Source organism: Poecilia formosa, unplaced genomic scaffold (assembly GCF_000485575.1).
Source record: "Poecilia formosa unplaced genomic scaffold, Poecilia_formosa-5.1.2 Scaffold4, whole genome shotgun sequence".
In the NCBI taxonomy this organism is placed as follows: domain Eukaryota; kingdom Metazoa; phylum Chordata; class Actinopteri; order Cyprinodontiformes; family Poeciliidae; genus Poecilia; species Poecilia formosa.
Genome location: NW_006799943.1, coordinates 3,551,215 through 3,578,774, shown reverse-complemented (window position 1 = coordinate 3,578,774; position 27,560 = coordinate 3,551,215). Strand labels below are relative to the sequence as shown.

At 38.4% G+C, this 27,560-nt stretch overlaps 2 long non-coding RNA genes across 4 annotated transcripts in view; one reads left to right on the top strand and one right to left on the bottom strand.

The window, feature by feature from the left end:
* The window catches only part of LOC103143654 (uncharacterized), a 168,972-nt gene that overhangs the window by 57,312 nt on the left and 84,100 nt on the right, over positions 1 to 27,560 (top strand). The window lies entirely within an intron of this gene.
* LOC103143647 (uncharacterized) overlaps positions 12,881 to 27,560 on the bottom strand; it is a 38,627-nt gene continuing 23,947 nt past the window's right edge. The window contains exon 3 of the long non-coding RNA XR_476818.1: positions 12,881 to 13,038. This is a non-coding gene — a long non-coding RNA (uncharacterized LOC103143647). The remainder of the gene's footprint in view (positions 13,039 to 27,560) is intronic.

Sequence of the window (27,560 nt, the reverse complement as noted above, 5' to 3'; positions counted from 1 at the left end):
TGCCGTTCAGAAATCCATCAGCGTTGCTCAACACCGCGAGGCAATTAGAAACGATGGAGACTCTGGCGAACCAGGACGTTACTGGAGGTTGGCGCTGATTGGGACATGTATCAAAGCTGATGTGAACGCTGTTATTGGCACCATGGTGTTCACCACAGACTCAACCTCAGAAACCTGATCTTCTATTGGACTGTTAGTCAAGATTTCAGAAGAGAAGGAATTTGTTGGTGGAGCAGCCATCTCCTTGGCTTTAGTGTATGTTCAAACAACTTCTTCTAACACTTTATATATATTTTGCTCTGACATTAATTATTCTGAAATTAAACTTGATATCTCTCTTTTTTACCCTTGATTTATCAAGAAGGCACTCCTAACTTCTTTAAGGCACAACTTGTGTAGTCTTGGGCCACCCTAAAGTGAAACCCTGAGGTTTATTTGAGCTTTGGCTAGCAGACCTCCGCCAGCATCTTTTAACAAAGCACCAAACCGGACTAATGTGGGGATCACAGGAAGGACAGGATGATTGACTGCACGTGGCGGAGATTGTCCGGCATGAGCTGAATGTTCCGAAACAGGAGGTTTTATTCCAATCAAGTGGACGATTTCAAATTAGCATACATCTTAAAGGAAATTCCAGGAGCAAATTACTGGCAGTATTGCTGTTGGAATGTAATGATGCATTTTTCTGGTTGAGGTTATGGGCAATAGTGAAGAAACGCTCTGCAATTATTTTTAACTGTTGTGTTGTAATTATTCCTTTATGCTGGTGAATGCTTGATATGGTTGTGAGGTCCAAGAGCAAAACAAATAAAATAAAATAAAAAAGAAGGAAAAAAAGATTTAAATAAAATGAAAGTCCTAGCGATCTGTTTAGTGAGCAAAGCGTTTGCTGATTGACAAAAAGAGTCTAAATCTACCTTAATGTCAATTAATAAATGCAACAACATGAAGTAGGCTAAAAGATCTCAAAAACAAACTCATTTTGCTCCGGTCTAAAGAAATCAAGAAGAGATGAGAAGCAAAGTATCTGAAGCTTATGAAGCCATTTCTAAAGCTTTGAGGCTTCAGCTTTGAGACGTCATTCCATTACAGATGTGCACAAATCTTTCAGTATTCCTCTAAGGTAAAAAAAACAAAAAAAAACATAATTTTGCAATTGCCGTATTTCCAATAAATAATAAAAGTAAATAAAATCACACATGGATAAGTTTGTCATTAAAACAGATGCCGTGCCATGATTCTCCAACTACTTCCATTCGTCTTCTTTGTCGTTTACGCCAGTGGAAACATCCGGTTCCATTAAGCCAATTTATTTTCAAAATGTCAAATTGCACAGTAGTGACAGTTGCTTTTTTCAAATGGAGAAAATATTAGGGTGGTGAACCTTCCGAGAACCAAAATTACTACAAGAGTAACACCTAAAGCACTGCAGGCTCCCAGTTCAGATTAGTACTTATGATTGAACAGCAAGAAAGAGATAAACGGGAAAGTTCCAAGGCCAAATTCAGTCACATTTTCCTAAAGAGACGTTTAAGACACTTGTCAAATATGGTGCTGATTCTGGGGTGTCTTGTGTGGTGAATGGATCGAGCAGGAGCCCCATGTACAGAGACTGCCTGGGTTTGGCTTCCAACTTTGAGACATTTGAGGCAGGTCTTTGCTCATTTCCTGTCTGGTTACTGTTGTTAAAAGGTCACTATAAAATGGTGGTATAAAATGTAGAGGTGTGTGTGTTGATCCAAGATATCAATATCAATACCAAGTCTCTTGGTTTTTATTTTTGTATTGTAGTTTCTCGACTCTATACCAAAAAAACAACAACTTTTGTTTCGATTTGTTCTGAAATTTTGATTTCTTTGCACTTATTTCATAAAAATGGACACAAGTCATGTTAATAGGTTATTAAAGTATTTTGTAGACACCTACGAGCTTCTGTTCTAACTTTGAACTAAATTCAAAGTAAAAGTGATAAAAACACAAAAACGGTCAGAAGTTGAAGAAATACCAACTTAAATAAAAAGTATCTGTATCAGTATTGATATCGGCAATACAAGCTCTGTATTTAATTGCCATTGGATCGATAACAAAATTGAGTAAATTTTTGATGGTCTGGACCTGCTTTGCTTTGCACAATATGGTGTAATTCAAGAACTATTCATCGAATTTGGAAGTGACCTGGTCAAAGTCCGGACTCAAATCTGATTGAGTTAGTTGATACTAAAAAGTATCACAACTCTGTCATTAGAAAAATTATCTACTGGACTCAGTAACATCTGTGCACTTTCAGAGCTGATATGACGAAACATTTAATTTTTCATTATCTAATACAACAAGACTGCCATTGGTCTACTTCATCTAGTTGGATAAAACGTCCAGGAAGTGAAGGCTAGCTCAAATTTTACAAACTGCAGTTAGCATAATTCAGAACAATTAGCCTCTCCTTTCTGCGTGTCTCTCTTTGCCACTAACAGGGTGTTTCTGGCTTTCAGTGCTTTTGGCTCCAAGTGAAAAGACACACAGGAGAGTCAGGGTGGGGTGGACGGAGAAAACAGGGGGGTAGCTGGAGGTGCTAAACGTACGCGTGTTGCCACTAAGTATCTGTGTGTACATGCGTTTAGCGATAGCAAAAAAAGAAAAGGACAAGCAGTCCAGAACAAAAGGAGGGGATTCGGCCAAAGCAGACGATTGCTGCAGGATTTATATTTCCATTTAATTTTTCACCAGAGGCAGGACTTGAGGGAGGAAAGGATGAAAGAGTTCTGTTGGGTGTATGGTCCATTTTAAGCATCCCGACATTGCGGTTAGCACTGTTTCATGATGGTGCAACCAAACTCTGAAAATCCCAGCACTGCGGTTTAAATCTCATGTTTGTTGATGTGGAAAAATGGAAACAAATGGCAAAAACTAATGTTTTCATAACGCCAGAGCCAATGAGGGTTTGGGTTACTGCATCTCTCAGCTCAGAAACATTACATTAAACTCAACGCCAGTGAGGGCTGCGTGGATTCCAGGTTGGATATTGTTACTTTAGCTTCACGTTGCGACATCTTAAAGAGATTTTGGGCTGTTTTTCTCAACCTATAAGTCTTTAATGTGTTTGTTGTGAGGGTTAATATTTTCTGAACAGCACCAGTTGATCTAACAATATCGAAAAAAGTAAGAAGTGGAGGGTTAACGGGAAGAAAGGGCCAAAGGAAGTGGAAGAGGCTTCGCATCTGTCGGGATTTCACGGTTAGGGTCAGCAGGTTGAACGGTAATCAGGTTTCAGTGTGAGCACATCTCCGCAGCTGACTGAGCGGAGCTTCATTAACTATCATTACATGCATGCACACACAAATGCTACACAATTGCCAGCGTGCTTAGCATAATCAGCGTCCTATCCCAATCACTAATCACTATTTGTGGCCCTGCAATCACTGCGGCAAAGGCTTTAGCTAGTCCAACGATGGATGTGTGGTGATGTCATCAGGATGTTATCATCTGGTTGGCTAATGACAGGAAGTTTGCAGGGCAGGGGTCATAGCCCTTAGGGGGTGGCTTGCCTGTTCCTTGAAGCATCATGCTGTTGTGTTGCTTAAAGGGAAGGAACATAAACCTGTTGTATATAAATGTGATTACAGATGTTGAGCTTAGGATGGTGTGAAAAGTCTGCACATTCCTATTTAAGGCTACTTGCCATTTAACTAAACCTAGCATTCGTAATTCAGTCTATTTTGCATGTTTTTATTGCACATCAGGGTTCTAATAAACAGTGGTGATACTCGCATGAATGGAGCCTTTGGCTAGCCCCTCTGTCTGCCACCACCCCAGCCCTCTACAACCAATTAAAATGTACAAAATCATTGTTTTGTGTCACTAACTAAAATGCTATTGGTGCTAACACTTAAGTACTAAGCATAAAGGTTCCACTAATGCTAAAGAGCTAAAGCAACTGGTATTTAGTGGAAGCTAAAGCTACAGTGTTAAGCCGATTTGTGTTTAGTAGAAGCTAATGCTAAAGTGCTACATTCAACCATTTTGGTACCCACCATGTGTCATGGAGAGAATGTGAGGAATCTCAATTGATATGTACATTTTTACATATTTATTTAACTGCACCTGTGGTTATTGATTCATATGAGTGTTGTAATTTTCTGTAGACTTTTTGTTTGTTGTGTTCTTGCTGTTTACTCAATAAAGTTTCCTGAAAAGAATTGAGAGAGTATGTGAGGAGAGGAAACGGAAGCAGTCTTCATCCAATCCTAAATAAAAGCATGGATATAAACAACTAGCTGCTTGAAGAATTCATGAACTAAAATTTTAACATCAATGTTGAACTTTATTGCACTGAATTTTTACAAAACACTCAAGTGAATTATCACTTTGGAACTTATTTGGGAAAATTAATTTAGGGGATGCTAAAGAGTTAGCCAAAACACTACAGCTCCAGACAAAAAATTATCTCAGCTAATAGAACATTAGTTGATTATCGGATGTGCCCTTCAGACATTTTAGCTCCAATCCAGACTAAAAATTATTTAACTTACGCTTCAAGTATTGTATATTTTGAGAAGTGCATTTAAAGTAACCTAGAAGAGAGCAGTTAGAATAAAGCTAACCTATGACGCATTATGCATAGCACTTTTTTTCTATTATAATCCAAAATATATCTGCGACACAAGTTCATTTTAAAAAGAGAACTTCTATACTTGCTTGCCAGATTTCTAGAGATCCCATAATCTCATCATAACGCATTGCCAACGTCCTTGTTTAAACAAAACCAGGACTTTTTTGTTTGTTTGTTTTCTCCAAAATCCCCACTCCAGCTTTACAATAGAGCCACTCATTTTGGCAAAGTTACTTGCCTTTATTATTTCCAGAGTATTAAGAAAATAGTGTCATGTCATAAATCTTACTAAATAAGCAATAAACAATGAGGCCCGGTAATGAGACCCGTTCAAAGCTGTAGTCATTGTGAAATGCAGCATAGCAGATATTTGAATTAGGTCAGCGTACTATCAATGTACTTGGTTTTTTGTAGATCATCAAACCTCAAATCAAGCCTCCTTTGGTTTGAGGTGTATAGTCCAGTCCTCGAGAGCCACCATCCTGCAAGTTTTAGAAGTATCCTTACTCCAACAGACAGGGAACAGCTCTACAAAGGCCTGATAACGAGCCATTCATTTGATTCAGGTGTGTTGAAGCAGGGATGCATCTGAAAGTTGCAGGATGGTGGCTCTCGAGGACTGGACTTGGCCACCCCTGCATAGTCTATAAAGATTATATATGAAAACATACATAGTCTATAAGGACTGTGCCTTCAGCTTCATTTATGGTTTGTAAATGACGTGTCAGCTCAGAGAGAGGCCTCCCTAAGTGGATTTGTGACAGAACTGTTTTATAAAACAGGATTAATCTTCGGAATCCACAATACGTGATGATGTACACCAAGAAATGTCCTCACGTAGCATGTTCTAGCTGCCAACTCCTTGTAATGGTTTTATTTTCCAAAAGGAAGAGTCTTGATGGGACATCTCTCTGTCTGTCTGGTCAGCTGAAATTAGTCAGCAAATGCCATTCTTCATCATTCCTTCCTGTCTGGATGATTAACAGGGCGGAGTTTAACCTTGTATATTTTGCTTGAGACCATAAGTGAAATATTTATAACTCTTACAGAAAATACACGGATGAGTCCCAAAACTTAAAAAAAAATAAAAATTGAGACAACTTGCACCTCAGTACTGGGAAAAGTTCACTCACTTCTACTTTTTTTCTACAGATTTGTGCCAAGAAAAAAAAGGCTACCTCCCAAAAGTAAGAAGAGTAAGTAAAAACGTGTAAAACAAAGTGTTTAACTACGAAACATCCCTTTTGAGTAAACACGATCCAGTTTTCCATTAATGTAGTCGAGCGAATGATGAAAGCACTTGTAACAATTTGGTCAAGAAAAAAATTACACAAAACACCAGAACTTAATATCTTATGACATGAGATCTTGCCAGGATTTTCCCCAGAGTATCATAAGCCTGGCGGGCCGCCAGGCTCTATAAAGTTTAAACTCTCAGCATCAAATTGCAGCTATGGTAACACAACAATTTAACTATGAAGATTGGTCTTTGCACTTTTACAAAGTAAACCTCCCAGCTCCATAAAATATTAAATTTAAATAATAAACAGTTTTAAATCTTTTAAATGATTAATCCTGAAACCTTTAAATTTAACAGCATTGACATTCTTGACATCTATCGTCTGTGTTTAAATGTTATGTTTATTGGGGCCCTTTGAGGTCTGGGGCACCATAAGCAGCCACTGAGTTCATTTATGGGTTGGGTCAGCTCTAGATGTGACTAGCATTACATGTGTTTTTAGATCCTTTGGCTCATTACTTAGTTGGGATGGGAAAATTTGATATTTATTTTAATTGTACTTTTTTGGTGTGGTGTTTTTAAGACTCTATAGTTGTGTGTTGTACATTGTTAGCAATGTCATCCAGTAACATTATTATCCTGTAATATTTTCAAATTTGCCGTCAACTTAGCATTTCTACATACATAAACAAGGCAGGCCGCTGGTGGACCGCCCTGGCTCCCTGACCTCCAGGCTTAGCAAGCTTTCTGAGGGAAACCAGGTCTCATGATATTAGAATTACATCAAAATGTTTCTTTAACTTTGCAACTAATATGAACTTGGATAAACTTAATTTGATTACTTGTGACTAAATAAAGCAGTATGTTTAAGTTGGATCACCTGTACACGTTTTCAGTGTATTCTAAATGGCAACTTAAGAGTTGAAGGCCATTTAGCTTTGCCAAATAATTTATTACCAACGTTTTAGCAGTTGTGAGTCCTTTAATCTGGCTCTTTTTCAAATTCTGCTCAAGTTCAAGTTATTAATGGTTTAGAAAGGGCTCTTTATTTTCTAAGTTCAAACAATTTAGCAAGTACATTTTTGGGGGGATCTGATTTAATAGTCACCAAAAGACCTCACATCTTGTCTTGAGCTCTTTTAATAGGCTTTACTTCAAACCAGTCATAAAGTTGAGAAAATATTGGTAGGAGAGTTAAGACGGGATTTAGGAAACGAGAACAGGACTAAGATCAAAAAAATCTGATCACAATTACGCTACACTGTGATGTGGCTTTGTGGATTTAAAAATCCCCTTTATTAAAAGAACAATCAAAATATGACTTTATGACAGATGTTGGGTAACCACAAAAAATATATAAATAAATAAAAGAACCTGAAAAAGTCACAATGTGCCAAATACTCTCATGGCACCAGGTAGGGTCTTCTGGAGAAGTTATTACCCGCTTGAGGCTGCAATTATCTGTTCTTGAACCAGCATTTTTTTTAAATTATTTTTTAGTAATGTAGCATATTATTTCAACAGGCTAGAATTAACTCAATTTCCCAGCACTGGACTGGTTGGTGTTTTGAGCTCTATCTTTAGCCACATTTTACTTCAGGACAGTTTTATGAAGCAGTTTTGGCCTTTGACCTGCCAGACTGACCCCTATATGTACGTATTAACTATCACGCCACAGTTTAACTGTGGTTTTAAGTGAAATCGCCCAACGCCCTAAATACACACACACACACAAAGCCAACTGTCCATCAGGATGACTAATGAGCAGCTGATTGCATCACGGTCAGCTGGAGCTGTCACTGAGAAGCCGGGCAGCTGCAGACGCCAAAACTATGACACAGGCGGGCAGGAAGGGATAGAAAAGACGGACCAAGACGTGGAATGGTTTGGGAATGAAAGAGGAGCCTAATGGGCAGGAGAATGAACCTGGGACATCCCAGCACAACATGTAGACAAGAGATGAGCGATCTGGTTTCTGCTCGAAGCCACTGGAGGTTTCCTGAGTGAGGAAGGGGGAGGATTGGTAGAGGCCAGCAAGGGGAGGTGGGGGTCTGCCTCCCATAAATTCCTAATTCTTCCTCCTTCTCCTCGCCTGCTTCCCTCTTCACATGTCATACTTTCTCACTGAGATGACATCTTGACAGCCGATTTAGTTCCAGTTAACATATTAGTTTTTTTTTTTCTATTTACCTCAGTAAACATTATGATATTAAGATGTAGATTACAAAGAACACAACAGAACCAGATGTAGAAAAACTGGCAGGGACCAAAAGATACCTGACGAGGTCATCATTAAACCTGTCGCAGTCAGCAATTAATCAATCACTTAAAATGAGGTCCATAGTTTCCATTCTGATTATTAATATTTTGTGAAGGGCAATTTTGTTTGCAGAGACACCATATCCTATTTTATTTATGGTTTTGGTTGGTTGTGTTTTTTTATTTCAAGTTTTTTACTATTATAATTTGTTGTGTTTTATGTTAGATATTTAAAATGTCTTCCACTTCCAGTGCTAAATGTTAATCAAATTGAAAAAATCTCCAAAGCTCACTATTAGACAACTGCATCAGATGTTGAGGTTACCAAGTCTCCATAGCAACCCTAAGATTGTAATTGTGTGGAGTTTCATAAGTGGAACCTTGAGTTTTGGCCAAGTGAAGCTGAAGTGGATACACACACCAGGAGATTTGAACGAAAATCTTGGAGGTAAACGGGTCAACGATGAATCCAAATGAACCAACTAAATCAGAACGACGACGACTCGACACACTCAAACTCAACTTTATTCCATATCCAGAGCCTGAAAACAGCCTGGCAAGTAAAGATAAAGAGAACATCTTCCATCATCTTAGCCCCCACATCTTAAGAAATGGCGTTTACTCAAATCTAAGTGAGTTTGGTCTGAAACAAAAAGTGAGTATGTGGAAATCCACCTAAAGTCCCAAAAAACCTTATTACAGAGAATGTCATCGTCAATTTTTTGAAATGTCAGTTAATTTCAATAAACAGAAATTTTTCACCTGCCTCAAAATCAACGTTCTTTCAAAGCCCGTCTAAGTCCAAAGACATGTCAAGACATAATCAATGACTCTGGGCTCTGAACTGTTTGGAAAGATTAATTAAGGAGGAATGGTCAAGTATTTTTCTCTCTGACCAAACTAGTGGAATATTAAAGAAGTGTTGTTTTCTTGGCGGGGGGATTATGTGAAGTTTCAACAGCAGAATTACGATCCACAGGTGCGTGCGTTGAATACAATATTTCTTGATGTGGGAGGGTTGTTTTTGTCACTTTAATACTTGTACTCCAAGATCAGAAGAAGGGACATTAAAAACTTTAATTGCATATATATTTTAACCGCCAACGCTTGAGTTTTCAGACCCAACCTGAAGCAGCTATGCAAGAAGAGACTGTGAAGAAAAAGGGAAAGTTACAGCTAACTTTGAGGTTGCTTTATTTTCTTATGCTCAGCTCCTGCTAAGTGATATGTTTAGTCACACTAGTCTACCTACTGAGTTTTATTTGACTTTATTGAATGTTATTTGTTCAGCAAAGGTCTGCTCAGCAGGCTTGTTCTCTGCTTCTTCTCACACGTTTTCGAAGATTTGCACCCCGTGTAGCGTCACGTCGTTTTTTTTTCCACCAGATATTCTCTCTGCTTTGCTTTGTATGGCGACTGAGAAATGATTGCTTACTAATGGCGTTGACTTTGTTCAGGTTTTAAACAATCTGATTTTACCTAATTGGTAATGTTTGTCCATGACGTGTGGAATGCACTAGCTCCATGAAGCTTACTAGAAATTGCGTCCACTGTAAGCAACCCCGTGTGGATTAAGGCCATGACATCTTCGCCAGCAATAAAATGCCTTTATTATTCCTCTTGCTCAGGCTTTAATTGCTCAGTAATTGGAAATGTGGTCAACACGGACTGAACGTCTTCCTCTGCTGCCATTACTAAAACTACAGGCAGACTACAATTCAAAAACAGCACAGAACATTGACGTCATCGTTCGTAACTTGTCCTTTTGTTCAGATTGGCCCAGTTGAAATCCAAGTGAATGGGAGAAATCCCATATTGTACTGTAAGTAATGTTTCAATCAAGTGGAATAGAGCAGGAGGGCAACAGCCAGGCTAATGACAAATTGTAACAAGGTTGAAAAGAAGCAACCTTACGTCGTGCATTGTGCAATCAACAAATCCAGCGCTGTAAGAAATCTTGATTACAATTCACCACAAGTCATGTCGGGGACACAGCACATGAGGAAAAAAGGTTGTGTGATCAGACGAGCTCAAATTTGAACATTTTCTGCTCATCACCCCACTACGAAACATGGTGGTGGTAACATCATGCTGTGGGGATGTTATCCCTCAGCCGAGATGGGGAAGTTAATATGCTTTTGGGAGATTCTGATGTTCAGTGATTCCTCGAACAAATTTAACCACAGAATGTTCTATTTGTTTTGTCTTCCAGTTCCATTTTCAGTAGCCCGCTTTAATGCTTTTCAGGTTTAAAAGCATCTGTGATCCACAATCTACAATTTGGGAAGATGATTTTTCAAGGCTTTTGTGGGCAACATCGTGACTAACATTCCCTTGCTCTCGTGTTTTACTCATACTCCCCTTGGGGTGCTCTGCTATTTTCATACCACTGTCTTGCATTACCAAGCTTTGCAAATATTGCGGGATGATGCAATATGATGAAAGAACACTCCCGAATGGTCTTTCGATCAGATATGTCTAAAGCATCTGGTCGCATAAACACTTCCCAGTGTCCAGCCACTTGTGCCGAGTCCACTTCTCCCACAACGTGATTTAAATTTCACAGCTGCAGAGCTTCTCGGCTCCTTAAAGCCAAAAAACAGAGGCTACCGCTTTGGCAAGATGTCCCCCTTCACTTTATCTTTCTTCGTTAGTCCCCCATACATCACCTGCATCGTCGCGCTCAGTTTCTACCATCTTGTGGAGTAGCTGTGCCTTTCCCCAACCGTTCTCCTTTATACGTACCTTTTGTTCCCTGGAGCTTGAATCTTCTCAGGGCACTGTCCCATAAGTGAAAATGAGACATGGCAGTCAGGCTACAGGAATGCTCCTTTCCCCCAGACAGCCTATCAATTACCATGAAGGAAAGTTATGATGATGCTTTTTACTGCCTCTAGAATCTTTGGACGTGCTCTAGAAATCACAGACTGTGTGTGTTTTGGTCTTCTGCTCGGTAGAGAAGAAGAACGAGGCTTTAGTCGTGGTGTAACATGATCTTGCGGCGTCCGATCTTGCGATATTAAAATACCTCGGATGTTTCTTGAGGTGTCCTCTGCCGTTCCTGTTAATATGTGATTTGTTCTGGGGTAATTTTAGTCTTGAGTTGTTATGGGCAGCGGATTTTAAGGTGAGTTCTTAAAGCCTCTCATTCTGTATGCGTGATATATTTGTTGTTCTTCTTTTGAAATACTAAAGGAAGTAATTTGTGAGTTGCCTCGTTGTGTTGGCGCTTTGTAGTCATTACGACTTAGAAACCACGTGAAATGAGGAACTTTCTCATTATAATATAAAAATGTGCTACTCTGACAGATTTACTTCTGAAATAGTTAAAATCCTGTAAGAATACTAAATAATTCAAATGGCAAATGTACTTTAATATTCTTAATACATGTAGTGGAAAGCGTAATATAGAAGAAGCTAACAAATCTACAGTCTTTGTTATCGATGCTCTTAGAGGTAAGAGGTTGATTTTCTACAAAGAATTTGGAGTCATGGTTCACAGAAAAATCCGCTAACATTTAACTAAAGATAGCCAGATGTCCAGTGTGGTTTATTTACTGTCTGAAAAAAAATTACACTACTTTCCATCTTACTGTAACATTTCATTTAAATGAAACCATATTTTGGTTTTCATGACACACAAATCTTATGACTTGCTAAAATGTGAACATTTCTCGGTAAAACATGAAATGTCCTTGTTTCACCGAGTTTTGTATCGCGTTAAAACAAGCTACTGCTCCTGAATTTGTTTGCTAGCTCTGGCAGTTAAAATGTTTATATTCAAAATTAAACATTTGACTGGCAGCATTTTGTGATCCTGATTAAAAAAGAAAAAGGAACCAGTGATGATGTAGCGGACTCATAAGTACTGTGAAAGTACCCCAAAGAGCAGCTTAACAGTTATCCACAAATGAAGCTAAAGTTAGCATTAGCCTCGCAGCTTCCAATGCTTAGAACTCTCTATTCTATTAGTTCAAAAACCAAATATATTTTATTATGCAGAGTTGAAAGCGTCTAAATAATACATAGGAAGCTAATATCTATAGTCTGACTTCCGCTTTTGGGGATAAAAAGTGGATTTTCTGTGAATAATCCGCTATTAGCCGGGCGTCCACTCCAGTCCGCCATCTGCTGTCCAAACAACAAACAATATTGCATCTCATTAAACATTCAAGTCTTCAAAAGACACATTGGCACATCTATGTTTTTATAAATTTATCTCAGGAAAATATATGATTTAATTACAAGTGAGTACTAAAAAATAATTTTCTTATAAATTACAAGATCATTTATTCCTAAACTTCCACAAAAACAGTGAAACTCATTACTTTATATAAATTCAATACACGTGGTCATATATTTAAAGTCTTCTTGAAGCTTTGATAATTATAGCTTGCATCTAAATAAAAAACTCATTTTACTTTACCAGAGGAATAGAGTATTACATAAGACTGACAAAATAATGAATTCCTACCCTATGGAAAAGTATGTCCATGCACTGCACAGTATGTGCAATTAATGCAGGGTGGAAGCTGTTTGTGCATGAATTACTGCGTCAGTCCAGCCCGGGATCGAGGCAATTAGCCTGTGGTTCTGCTGAGGTGTTCAGGAAGCCTGGGTTGCTTTAAAAGCCACTTGTGCAGCTGCGATGCTGGCTCTGGTGCCGCTCATCTTCCTCTGGACAATACTCCATAGAATTTCCACAGGTTTCACTGCTGGCCAATCAGACGCAGCGATACTGTGGTCGTTAACACACATATTCTTTTTAGCAGCGTGGGCAGGTGCCAACACCTGCTGGAAAATGAAATCAGCATCTCCATAAAGTGGGCGCTGGACTTGATGCGCTTTGGACCGACACCAGCAGATGACACAGCTTCCTGATTCATCACTGATTGTGGAAACTTCACGTTGGACCTGAAGCAACTTGGTTTCTCTGTAAGTTAGGTTTTTCTGTTTTTAGTCCATAGTGTTGTTGATAAAGACATTGAAAACTCTGTAGATTTAAACGCTCTGACAGAAGACAATAATGCAAACAGTACGTACAAATATTTTCAGACACATGGTTGCTGTGTCTGCTGTTCTTTATGCGGTTTATTCTGAGAATCCCACTTTCTGCTAAAGCTAGCATCATTTGTTGCTAGCTTTGGCAGCTAGCAACAAATGCTGCATCTAGCTTGCTTTTTTCCACTGAAGCTGCCACAGAGAAGGAACATTTTAAATTTAAGAAGTGAATTCCTCATTGTAAGCCATTTCATTTTCTAAAAACAAAAAAATGTCATAAGCTTGCTCATGTATTCTTAAGTTTGAAGGATATGGCTCCTTGGTGCGGTGTCTGGCACAGCTCTGGGAATGACTTGTCCTTTGAGGTGGTCCTAATCAGGGACTGGAGCAGTTGTCGTTCCTGTGGGATTTGCGTTAGCTGATATTCTTTGTCATGAAAGTAACAGGAAGAGAGACTGAGAGGCACATTTCACAGAATTGTGATGTTCCATCTGTACTGCTGCTTTTCCCAGGTCAACCCGCCAGCTTTTAGTTCCCCTGGAATCAGACGGACATCATTAATCAGGAGTACAATCAACAAATCTGGCATTCGCTATCAGAAATAAACTTTTTTTATTTTAGATGGCCAGTGTTTTTTATAACTTTATATGATCCTGTGGTTTACTTCTGCCTGACTAGAAAATATTATTTATTTAGTTAGCTAGATATTATAATTATTTCCTTAGCAAACCATGCTAATCTAACGTTTGTTTATTTTCCCACCATATATCTAATGCTAAAGTTGGACACTTGGCCTGCTGGGTTTATTTTCTCTTTTACCAAAACAATTTAGTGGACTTAATGTAATTAATTAATCACATTTTAATCAAATTGTATATGGATCAAAAAAACAAAAATTTCAATAAAAATATGCTTTTGGTACTAAATTATTGAATGAAAGGGCAAATGAGATCAACAACAATATTTATTGTTTTTGACTAGTTATTTAAGTTATTCAACCATTAAAGTTCTACCCACTTATATTTCAAGTGTTTCCACAACCCCTGATTCCACAACCCCCTCATTTCACTGGTTGTTGCAATAGTGCTGTGGATACTGTGGATGCTAGCAATAGCATTGGGAATGTCTGAGCTTAGCATTGAGATGCTAATTTAGGTTTGAATAGCTTTGCTGACACTCTTTTTTTTTTTTTTATGCATCTTGAACACGTCTCTTCAGATCGGTTTTTTGAAGCAGAAATTAATCCCCAGTGGATGAAGAAAAGCAGTTTTGTCGTAAGTTAATGTTAGAGAATGTCGCTCGCGCGTCAAATTTACGGATGTATTAGAAACACGTGAATACAAAGGTTTCGGCCAGAAACTTCGCGGATTTTTGTGCATTGTTTTTCACAGTGCATTGTGTTCTGCGTCCTGATTGGCTAAATAGTCTCCGAGCTCCTTCTCTACCTGTGTGCCAATAACGTTACGGTATATAAATATAAATAATACAGCTTGGCCATTCAAGAGGTGAAAGCTGAAAACTTTGAATGCCTGCTGGAAAAAACTGTGGCCAGGGGCAGCAGAACCCGACCGGAGGCTCGCTTGACGAGATCCATTGCTCTGCTGTAAATACAGCTGTGAATCTCTCGGGGCAGGTTGGAGGAGACGCTTTAATGACATGACTCCGGATCACATTAAGGCCCCATTGATGAACACACACATCCGCTGACCTGAAAACAGGTTTTGTTCTTTGGTTTCAATGTACAGTATTTAATTATGCTGTGTAATAATTATAAAAACTAAAGGTAACTACTTTGCGGATTTCACTTATCGCGGGTTATTTTCGGAACACAACCCCCACGAAAAACGAGGGATCACTGTCTTTGAATTAGAATCTTTTCACATTTCTTAATAAGTACTAGCTCTAGCTGCAGTGCAGGTCTTTTGGATCCTTTTGAATGAAACTCTTGGTAAGGTTTTTTTTTTTTTTTTTTTTCACAATTAGCTTAAGGCTACTGTAATCCCTGTTGCAAACAATCCTTTTTCTCACATTTTTTCTTCTCACTCAATTTTCCAGCAGCTTACTTCTTTGCCAGTGACTTTTTGTGGCATATCCTTTTTTGTGAAAGTGGTTAACGATGGTCTTAGGTCAAAACATTGAATTTTTCTATTAAAAAGCCTGCTTCTTTTTATTGGTATGAAGTAATAACATTTTTATGTGAAATTGAATTTTAAGTTTTTATTAGCTCTAATCTATAATAATCAAAGTAAATACACAAAAAAACATTTGAAATATAAATTTGTGTAATAAAATTCTCAGTGTATGAATTTCATGTATGAATACACATTTATGCCCTAAAATTATTGATACTCTTGGCAGATTTCATGGTTTAAAAATAATCTTCATGTTATCAACATGTTTCATCTGATTGGAAATTAAATTAATATTTTGGACTGCCCACACCAGGGCTTTGAATCTAAAAGACTTGGAGCTCAATATAGATAGCTTAAACACCAGTGGAAACAACTGGTAAGCAATTATAAGAAGGGCTTTATTGCTATAAAACCAATAACGATTCCTTCATTGATTAGGATAAAAGGAAAATGTTTTTTTTTTTTTAATGAAAACAGATGAAGTATTTTTTTTTCTGCAATCTGAGTCTTGCTGGGTAGTACGAAGAATCTGGGGTTTAACTGTAGTTGCATCAGATTAATGACTAATCTACTTCCCCTGCTCGTAACCCAGGGTAACTGTTTATTTGTAGCTTTTTGTTTATATTATCTCGTAAAGTTTTCAGTAAACGACCTGGCTATGTTCCAACTATTTAAACTTTGTGCTAGCATATGTTCAGCTACTGAGAAAAGTAAATTTAGAGTTCTGCAGGTTTACTCTACGCTGTAAATCACAGCCGTAGGATTAGTGATAAGGACCCACTGGAGGCCTGAGGCGAGCTAAAACCTGAAATTTGATTTGTGTACGTGTGTCTTTGGAAAGGGAGAGGAAAGCCTGTGTTTGTATGCGTGCGTGTGTGTAATGGTTTATCTATCCCACTTATGATACTTCTCTTGTATTTTCACTAAAGCCCGGTCCACATGGCAAGATTTTAAAGATGTCGGCCAACATGAAACCCAAGAGACCACAAACACAACAACAGAAAACCTTAGCTAAAACAGGATAACATGAAGATTATTTTTAAATCATCAAATATGCCAAGAGCATCAATAATTTTAGGGCATAAATGTGTGTTTGGTCATGCAGTGTGTGATGAACACAGTATCACACACCACACAGAACACACCACACAGAACAAAATCTCACTCCCCAACATTCAGATGCGAGATGGGAAATCTCACTAAACCTCTTGAGACCAAACGTGACTTCAGAGTAAGCAAATATGGTCATCTGGGAAGAAGCAGTGGTAGTAGTTTGTGGACTGTTTTTAGCATAAAAAAAAACAATTCAAAGACATCTACAATGTCCACTGGACGTTCTGGTGCGCCATGGCAGTTCTTTTTTTTGTCTTCTGTATTTTTTTAATTCCCCTTCGTGTTTCCGTCACCTCGCTTTCTGATTTATCTAAACTTCACGTTCAAAAGGCTGCGTTCACCTTCCTCCTCGTTGAACACTGCACTCTGCCATACGGGACCAGGACAATCCAACATGTTGAATGCCCCCAACAGGGGAGCAACTATAACTTTCTGAGGTGAATGCAGACCCTCTGTGCGAAGCAAAACATAGAACAAGTAGTGGGTTTTTACCAGACTGCTTCCAATGTGACCTAGGCTTAATATTCTGAAAATACCTGTTCCTAATTTGGCGGTCGTCCTCTTATATGCTGCTTGGAAGTTAGAATAGAGGGTCTGGGCTCTTGACTATTGAGAAACACTTGCTTCCTGGAGGCATGGACTCTGTTAAAGTTTTAGATGTTACCCAGTTGCTAATGTTTGGCTGACGTGTGTAATGTGCCAGTTTGACGGAAATTGTCAGTTCAATATTTGGAAGCGTGACCAACATGGACTGAGCGGCTTTATTGACTCCCTCCACTGCCATTGCTAAAACTACAGGCAGACTACAAAACAGAGCGGAGAATCAACATCATCGTTCCGAACTCCTCCTTCTGTTCGCTGATTGGCCCGGTAGAAATTGTGCTGGAGGAATCCAAGTGAATGGAAGAAATCTAGACTGGAGCACTGAAGGGACGATGAGAATCAGGCAGAATAACACAGGAATCCAATGGCCAGGCTAGGTTAGAGGTATGGTGTGAATTAAGCTTTGGTTAGGATCGTACTGTTCATGGTTACTGTTAGGGTAAGTGTAAGTTAGGTTTAAATCCAGTTCTTAAAATAAATGGAAGTTAAAACAAACTCCTAATATGGGTCGAAATACAACCTTGTCTGTGTGCGTGTATGTGCAACAAAAAGCCATGAAAACAGCAGCAGGGGAGTGTTGTGGTCGTTTTCATTCCCTCTCGCAGGCAGCAGGCTCTAATGAAACAATGACTTTAATTGCGTGTCTGCTGCCATCCAACAACATGGGAAAATGAAAACCACAACTTGGACAGCACTTTGAGAATCAACTCATTATTAAAAACAATGGAGAGGCTGCATTGTTCCTTTTAGGTTTTTTTTTGTTTTTACTAATTTAGCCAAAGGGGGGGAAAAAAAAAGAAAAATATGCAGAGCGAGAGTTGGCTTTTATTGCCCTCCGGGGCAGCTTTTACAACACGACTCTGACCTACTATTGTCAGTACTCGCCAGTGTGGAGCACATCGGTAGTTATGAGCGCACAAACACATAGAACCCTCCTGTAGGATGTAAACGTCCTTCCTCGAATGCTTCTTTTTGTTTCCCCCATCCCCTTTTCTTTCCCTTCTTGATTGGATTTTTTTCCTTTGTGTCCATTTGCTTGGAGTGTTTGAGTGAGTGCCTCAAAACATCCTGGCCCTCTCCACAAAAAGCCACTTCTGGTCGAGGAGGAAACTGTGCATCAATGTGGAAAAATAGCTTGGAAGTTGTTTTTTTTTTCTTACAGCATTTATACCCAGCAGGAAGCTGGAGAAAAAGGGGTCCCTGGACACCATGGAAACGGGCAGCTGTGAGCAGAAAAAGAAAGAGGGAAAAAATAAGAAAAGAAAAATTAGGGTAAATGGAGAGCTGCCATTGTTTGGTACAAAGTTCATGTATTTATTGTAACTTGAATGCACTTTATGGGTCACAATGGAACTCTCCCATGGACTGGAGTGGAAGAAACATGTAGATCTTGGGCTTCGGTGCAAGAAATAGATGTACATCAACTAGCCCTGCTATTCATACCACATGTTTTCTCACTTTAAAGCCACAAACTTAAATATATGTAAGACTTTTTAGCCTGTTTGTAGTGGGAAAACTAACGCCGTACATGAGCCTCTGTGAGACATGTTGATGGCAGAATCATGCTGCAAGGGATACTTTTTCCTCAGCAGGGGCAAGTTAGCTGGTCATAGCCGATGGGAAGATGGACTGAGCTCAAGAAATGGCTGTTTATGAAGAAAAAGCTGTAAAATACTGAATGTACAGTGGCGCTCCCAAGAGGGGGAGGAGAGGGGGCTTGTGACCACCCCTGACAAAATGCTGGTGCTCCCAGAGAATGGTTTTCAGTTCATACAAAACCATAAAGAGTAATTTACTTCGATGAAGACACAAATATTTATAATTTTTATATGCATTACTATTTTCCTGTTTTTGTAGATATATATTTTGCTGTATTTATAAGGTGTTTTAAATTCTGTACTTTTTTCACAATTTTTTTGTAGACAGCAATGTAATGTTTTTATTGTACAAGAAAATGCTTTAATTGTAAACAGGACAAATAATAATACTAATAATTTATTCATATGGAGGTTTTCTAAACACTCACACTTTACATGAATCAAGTAAAACTATGAAGACAACACACATATATATGTGTAAGTAAAATGTATTTTTTTTATTTTTTTTATTTTGTTTAGTTGTGCCACTGAAACTTTTGTCCTAGCTGCTGCTCTAAACTTGCAGCCAGATCTACAATGGAATATTTCCAGTCAAAGCATGTTCATGTGTTGGTTTTGCTCAAAGCATCCACATTGATCCAGTTGATACTTTCTCTCCAGCTCTCTGTGAAGGTGGATGCTTTTTCCTCTGCTCCTCTACCTTCCCATTCTCTCCCTGCTTGCTCTCTTTTTTTTTGTTGTTGTTGTTGCTTTTTTGGAGCTTTTCTTTGCACATCTTCTGAATCTACACATTATGGATCTGGTCAACCGGTCTCTCAATGCCAATTGATCAAACTTTCTCATCGAGAAGACTGGGCACAGGAGAGCCCTCTTGTCCTGCGGGGACACACCCAACGGGATTCACCCTGGATTTATTCATAACAGGATTTCTGCTGTTTGGAGCTTGCGGATACCTGGCTTATCGATAAATTTGTGACTGATTTGGCCAAGCTAGCGAACGCTCAGACTGCATCTTGTGGGACAGAGACGCAAGTTGGATGCGAGTCTTGCCGAGACTCGCAGCCCAGCTGAGGACTCAAAACTCACCAGCGGGATGGAATCGATCTTGGAGAAGTTGTTAGCTTCGGTTCAGTGGAACGGCCACACTAATTTGGATGATTGGGATGAACTAAAAGAGACATACCGGTTAATGACTCGAGGGCAGACAGAAATTTTAAGTCTGCCTGATCTAAAAAGAATTTGTTATTCTGAATCTGGCTTCCTGTGGCCTTGGCGGCTATCTCACCCCTCCTGAAGTCACCCGGGGAAACTTATGGCTGAACTCTCAAGGACTTGCTCTTGATATTTCAACCTTTATCAGAGACTTTTATTTGGGAGAACAAGCTGGGAGAGACATGGGCTGATCTGCAAAGTTACATCACAGCTACAAACAAACACTCCCTGACCTCAACGTCTTTGTCAGCATATCTTTGTTTTCGTCTTGCTATATGTGCCATATCCTACTCAATGTAGTCTTTTCATCCTACTTATCAGTTACTTTTTAGATTATTACTTGTTAGAAACTGTGGAGTGCTCACTTTTAACCCAGAGAAGGAATTAGAACAAACTTGGAATCCAGAAAAACTAGATTAGCAACTACTTTTTAGATTCCTATTCTTCCAATCCAGAAAATGAATTAGACTAGAAGTTACTTACTTACTAGGAACAACTAGTTTATATACTTTGGATCAACATTATTAGCTTTTTCTTCTTTTGCTCTTTCCTTTGGTTTATTTTGTTTGTATTTCCTTTTAAATCTTGTAAAGCACTTTGAATTGCCTTGCTGCTGAAAATGTGCTATATAAATAAAATTACATTACATTAAGAACATGTGGTTTGAAAACCGATGTTGCCAGAGGTTCTCCATCCAACCTGACCTTGCTTGAGGTGTTCTGTATAAAACCGTGATTTCTGATTTCTGAAACTGCTGCTACAAAGTCCTGAAAACAGACGTTCCAGATTGTAATTCTGAAGCAAAATGAAAAAAAAGCATACAGCACTTTTCTTCAGTTTGACAAACATGCACTAGTTTTTCCACATAAAATTAATGTAAAAAAAAAAATTATATATATATATATATATATATATATATATATATATATATATATATATATATTTTTTTTTTTTTTTGCCATGTGGAGGAGTTTGAGGGGTGTGAACTGGCATGAAGTTTAACTTTCTGAAAAACTAGCATCTTTGATGAAATTCTGTGGCAGGACGGACAAAACCTTAGAAACCCAGTAGCAGACCAACTTAACCTAATGAGACAGGGTTGTTGGGTATTTTAACCACTGCTGCCTGTAACCATTCCTCTCTTAACTGGAGGCATAAACTCCCCCATGACCACTCTCACTCTGCTTTGCCTCTAAACATTTGCAAGCGCAAAACAAACAATAGGAACCATCCAGCAACAAATGTAATAATTATAGAATAATGAATCAGAAGTAAGATAACATTCTAAAAACTGATGTTTTTTTATACATTTTCTAACATTGCACTAGAAAGTAGACCAAGAATAACTTGCTAAGGTTTTGTGTTTTTGGAGCGCAGCGAGTGAAGAAAAATGCTGATTCACACAAACATATAGGAGCCCGGCTCCCACACACACAGAGCCACCACATGAAACATCAGCTCTGCGTTAACAGATAAGGACAGCTTTGGATGGTGACACCAACTATCCATCACACAGGCTTATCTGTCGGCCATGCTGGGAGCTTCGACACAACGCGACCAGATGGAGGGAGGGAAGGAAAGGAGGCAGCGAGGGGAAGGCTGGCTCTGCTGCTCTGAGAATTACTCCCAATAACTGTTTGATGTAGCAAAGAGAAGAGGGTGAAGAACAGAGAACTAGTTGTTCTTTCACAGCACATTATCAGTTAATTAAAGCTGTAAAGGCACTATTTTGTTAAATGATTTTATGAAAGCATGTGTTTTTCAGCAAGAGTAATGTGTGACAATAAAACAAAATCTATCAACGTTGGTCGAGAAGAGAAACATTTTTTCTCCTCCTTTCCCTGCAATATTTTTGACATTTACGACTTCTGGTGTTGTCGAGTGTTCGCCGCTTTTCAGCTGATCCTGGACCCTCACGATCACTGCAAACCTCCGCGCCAAGCTCCAGACAAAGACGACTTAAGACAAGAAATACTTGGATACTCAACATTGTTCATTCTGAGTCAATTTAAAAAAAAATAAATAAATCATCTCACTTTGAAATGTGACCAGGGCTAGTCCAAGATTTTCTGGGGAGCTGAGCAAAATGCAATTTGAGGGCCCCCAACCAGATTTGGTTGGTCAAGTTTAAGATTGATCACTGATAATTGCTTATTGATTTGACGAGATGTACTTGTGAGCAGGTTGTAGCTATGGTAACACACCAACCAAAGTAAGAGGATTAAACTTTGCTCTTTTACAAAGTACACGTAATAATTCCTTTCAATTTTAAATGTTGAACAATATCAGATGTAAATCAAATGCATAATTAAATTTAAGTAAGTTAAATTAATTTCTTATCAAAAAAATGTTGCATCAAATTAAACGATATGCACATTCTCAATAAATAAACATTACAATTCTGGACCATCGGTCTGTGCAGAAAGCCCCTGAAGATCTGAATGGTTCCCACATTAATCTGGCTTTTCACTTAAAGAAAGGTTCAAATGGCAAACCTAAATCATTTAGTCTTTGTTGTAAATTGATAAACTTCTGTTTTACAGATTTCAAAGGGAAAAAAATGAATTGGCTAAATTGGCAATCACCTGCTAAAAGCTTCAAAAAAATGTAGAAATGAGTCTTCCAGCTAGTGAACATACATTTAGTTTTTTACTCTCTCTCCGGTTTGACCCTAAATATAAGGGGAAAGCAGCCGGTGTTGGTAAACTACAGCGAACTCGGAGTGCTGTCTGAACCCGGGGTGGGGCTGGATGTAAGCATTTAAACGTCCCATGGGAAATCAGCACGAGGGTTGCAGGCCGTGTCATGAAGCGCATATCGAGCTTATATTCCTCTCCTCGAGCAACATTCCGATGGTTGCAACATGCATTATCATTATTTCAAAAATGATTTCATCTTCTTCGAACCGCCGTTCACTTGAAATAATGAGGAAAGTGTGCCAGACACTGAGCATCCACCTGCGCATTAACTCTGCTGAGGTAATGACTTCCATCTTCTCCTTGCCTTTCGCCTGACATGCTGTTTGCTTATCGTCGCTGACTGCTGAAATGTTTGTTTTCTTCAAGCAGTCATCACTACAAGGCTCTCTGGACTTCCTTGCACGAGCAAAGCTTTTGGCATTATCTCCTAGACCAATGCAGATTGGTGAGTCATCACCGAATATCACTTTCATCCAATCATCCAGAGTCCAATGCCTGCTTCTCTTTAGCCCACTCCAACTTTGTTTTCTCCTCTACCTAACTGTTAATAATGGTTTCCATTTGGAGTGGATGCACGTTCCCCCGGTGACCTTCGGTGTATTTTACAGTTTGTTCAGGAGCATTTTTCTGCCAGTTGACAGCCTTGATGTTTTGACGTCTGACTTAAGCAACTGTCCTGCTGTCTACATCTGTTGAAGCGTCTACCAGCACACATTTTATATGGGTATTATTTATTAAAATTAAAAAGTCCTGTGTGTTTTAAGATGGGTTATGTTAAGACTGTTTCTTTGGGCCCATCTTCCTTTTTTCCCCCTTTTTCACACATTATGATAACCTGACCATCTGTGGTGAAAGTTCAAAAAATATATTTTCCAAATTAATCAAATATGTCTAACACCAATGTCGTGAGCAATTCCAAGTATTCAGCATTCAAAGTTAAGTTAATCTTTAACGGCGTAGAGAGAGTGTCTGCATATGCATATAGCATGATAATTAAGTATTCAGACTTTTTTTTACATTGAAGTTTTATTTACAGACCCTTTCAAAAAACATTTTTCTTTTAAAGTCCATTTATTGTAGGAATTTTATCACCAAGTGAAACTTATAAAGATTAATTTCACACAGATGGATGCTTGAAAGCCTTTATTTATCTGAGTTATTGAAATCATGGCATTTAAAATTAGAATATTACATCAGACAAGTAAGAAAAAATAAAAATAATTTTTTAAAATTAAAAATAGAAATGTGGTCTTATTGGCATATGACTAATACCTCCTTAAAGATTGGTATTTTCCAAAGGTATTTTTAGTGACGAGACTCATCAGGACGTATATTCTGAATCACTGAATATGACTGTAATAGCAGTGGAGCTTAATGTATTTCTCTTTTCTCTTTTCCTGCCTCTGGACAAATTTTAAACAAATCTGTATGAAAACGAGCCAACATTCTAACTTTCACTCATTAACATAATGTCAAGATATTTTGAGTTCTACATTACAAGATTAACATTTTGAGGTTTATTTATTTGAGCAACCGTGACATTTTCTTCACGATTGTTTTCCAGAGTCAGAATGTTTGACTTTTTGAATCTTTTTGTGTCATATCTGTGGAGAAGGCCTGAGCTGCCTCGGTGGGTAAAACCCTTGCTTTGGTTTCACACGGCTGGCACCTAGCAAAGGTCAAGTAAGGGAAACAGTGAGTGATGCCAGGGTGTTGGAGGACCAAGCGCCATGTTCCTATAATGTGTATTATGTGTTAGGTGGCAGAATGTTTTTGTACTTATTGGAGGGATCTCATGAACACTCCATTTTCTGAAGGTTGACGAGTCTAATGGCTGCACTGTTACAGGGCCAAGACTCACTTTGCGGCGTATGACTGCTAATGGAGTGTGGCCTTACAGCCTCGCTTATAACAGGGGATTTCTTAAAACAGGTTTTGTCATTTATAAGTGTTAGAAAGCAATGACTAAATTTAGAATGAAAAATAGGCCATATTAAGAAAAAAAAAAAGGTCATGTGACGATAACACCCTGCCTAGTCCTAACGTCGATGTAAATTGCTAAACGGACGGGCGTCTAGATATGCCTTCACAGAGGAGTATTACATTTGCACGTGGATTTGTACTTGTAAGTCAAAATTTTCAGTTTCAGGTCTAAAAAGTTTAAAGTTGATGTTCTAGCGCAAAAAGTTCTTATAGTAACAACTGCAATCGGTCAGCGATTTTATAGTACTTTTTGGATTGTTTGAATTCACAACAAATTCAATCATTGCCATTGAATTGTACTGATATCGGAACTAACTTAGCACTAGACTTTCTAGACTTGGAGAAGATGACACCCGAAAAACTCTAAAAGAAATCTTACAATATGATTGCTGACAGCTAAAAATAGAAATAAAGTACTATTTTATTGTTATAACCAAGAACAGCCATTTCCATAATATATTACATTGAGAAATGATCCTTGAGAAATTTATCTCCTGAAAGTAAGAATACATTTTTAGTTTAACTGTTTCTTAAAGGGGCAGCATTATGTATGTTATACATATATTATGTTATAATCTCATTCCCTCATCAAAACATACTTGGAGAGTTGCCTTGATTCTTCCATGCCTGTTTGAGAAATCCTTTAATCTCCCGTGGCAACCATTCAACTGTGCAAAACCAACTAACTAAAAAATTACTAAAAGAATTACTAAAAAAAAAATAATAATAAAATAAAGTATTCTTAAAAAAACAAAAAAGAGAGACAACGGTCCAATGTCAAGGCAGTAAATATCAAGGTCAAATGGCTCAATGTAGCTAGAAAACACATGAAACTCCCCTTTAAAAAATGTATCTTGTGAGTTTATAAACAGGACATTTTACTCAAGAAATGCGCTTGCTGTTGGGAAGCTTCTTAGCAGCAAGTCCTGGAAGGTTTTTATGAAGGTAGAAGATAAAATTAATTAGAAGACAATTTGTTTCCATCTGTAAGAGTACTCTGGCTTCAGAGAACATTTATTTAGCAGCAAAGGGACCATTGCTAATAACACATACTCTATTTTGTTAAATCACACTAGTGAAATCACTTTGCAGTTAAGCCAAACTACAGACAGAACTCTGCGTACCATTAGTAAAGTGTTTTTTTTAAGTAGTTTTTAAGACATTTGTTTAGTTTTGTCTTGTCTGTGCGAATGTACACACATCGTATTATCTGTGTTGTTTGATGTTCCAGCCTAATTTAGAAGACTGTTGTCTTTAATCCTCCATGAATGGAGTTAGTCGTCTCTTGTGTCCAAAATCTGCCAAAAGAAACTTTTTAATCACCGAGGAAATATTTTTTGTGGACATTGTTCTATTGTTCCACTTAAACCTCCTGTTTTAGGTAAGAAAGCCACAAGTTATAAAAGGATTCACAAGGCTTAGAAAGTTTCTTCAGCAGCTTCAGTTTTTTTTGGTTTTTTTTCCGAGTCAGGAAAAGCAAGAGACTGCGTTACATTTTTGGAGTTCATTTAATTGTTTTTCAGGAGCAGGTGGGATAATGGGGTAAACGAAACGACACGAGACAGAAGGGAACGTAGAGCTGCTGCTGTGAGACGTCGTCATCTGAAAAAGTCATTAGCCGCTTGCAGGATTCACATGATGGTAACAAGCCGGGGACAGATGACATGTTTCTCATGGATGTTTTCCATAGGAAACAGTCACATCATTAAAGGAGCGTGAGCTCCAGCTCCCGCTGACTGGCATGATCAATAGAGCTTCAGCTTTAGCAGAGCTCCAGCTTGCTGCATCATCTTTCTGACAAATATTCGTTACTTCATGCGAAGAAGGCGGGGCTAACAGAATATCCCAGTATTGTCATAAAAGCAGCAAAAACAAATCGTCTTAGGGGACGTTTACACGACAATGATCCAACAAAAACAGAATTTTTGTTCCGTTTTTGTTGGATCATCTACATGAAAACGTTCTAATTACAATCTTTGTTTACACAGTAACGGTGCACATCGAAAACGTGTAATACTCTTGCCCCGCCTAGTTTTTGCTAGGTTCTTTGAAACTGAAGAAATTGAAGGCATGTGGATTCGTGTTTCCCCATCAGGTACCGTTCTCCCATTGACTGGGAGAAAACACGTACTATGTGCGTCTGATTAGGGCGCAAGCAATTGAAAAAAGTGGGATAACTTTGCTGAAACTTTGCTGGGAGTAGTGATGGACTCTGACCTGAACCTTCAGAACCACATTAAGACAGTCACAAAGTCGGCCTTCTATCACCTTTAGAACATCTCCAGGATTAGAGGACTAATGTCTCAGCACAATCTAGAGAAACTCATCCAGGCGTTTATCTTCAGCCGCATTGATTACTGCAACGTCTTCACAGGTCTGACTAATAAATCAAACAGCTGCAGCTGATCCAGAACGCTGCTGCTCGCGTTCTCAATAAAACCAGGAAGATAGCGCACATAACACCAGTTTTAAAGTCCCTACACTGGCTCCCTGTAGCTCAAAGAATAGACTTTAAAATACTGTTGTTAGTTTATAAATCACTGAACGGTTTAGCACCACAATACATTAAAGATCTGTTATTGCTGTACCAACCATCTAGACGCCTCAGATCTTCTGGTTCCGGTCTGCTCTGCATCCCCAGAACCAGAACCAAACGAGGAGAAGCAGCATTCAGTTTCTATGCACCACAGATTTGGAACAAACTTCCAGAAAACTGTAAAACAGCTGAAACACTGGGTGCCTTTAAATCTCAATTTAAAACCCACCTGTTTAGAGTTGCTTATGGCTAAATTAGGATTAGAGTATGGGGTTTTGATGTCTTCGATGTTTTTAATGTTTTTATCTTTACTTAGTTTATCTTAGTTTTTATAATGTTTTTATAATGTTTTTATCTTTTCTTTTTATCTATTTATTAATTTCTTTTTATTTCTCTTTCTCACTGTTTCCGAAAGGTTAGAGTCCTTGTCAAACGGCGTTTTGACTAAAGTCCGAAAGGTTAGAGTCCTTTTCAAATGGCGTTTTGACTAAAGTTTGAAAGGTTAGAGTCCTTGTCAAATGGCGTTTTGACTAAAGTTTCAAAGGTTAGAGTCCTTGTCAAATGGCGTTTTGACTAAA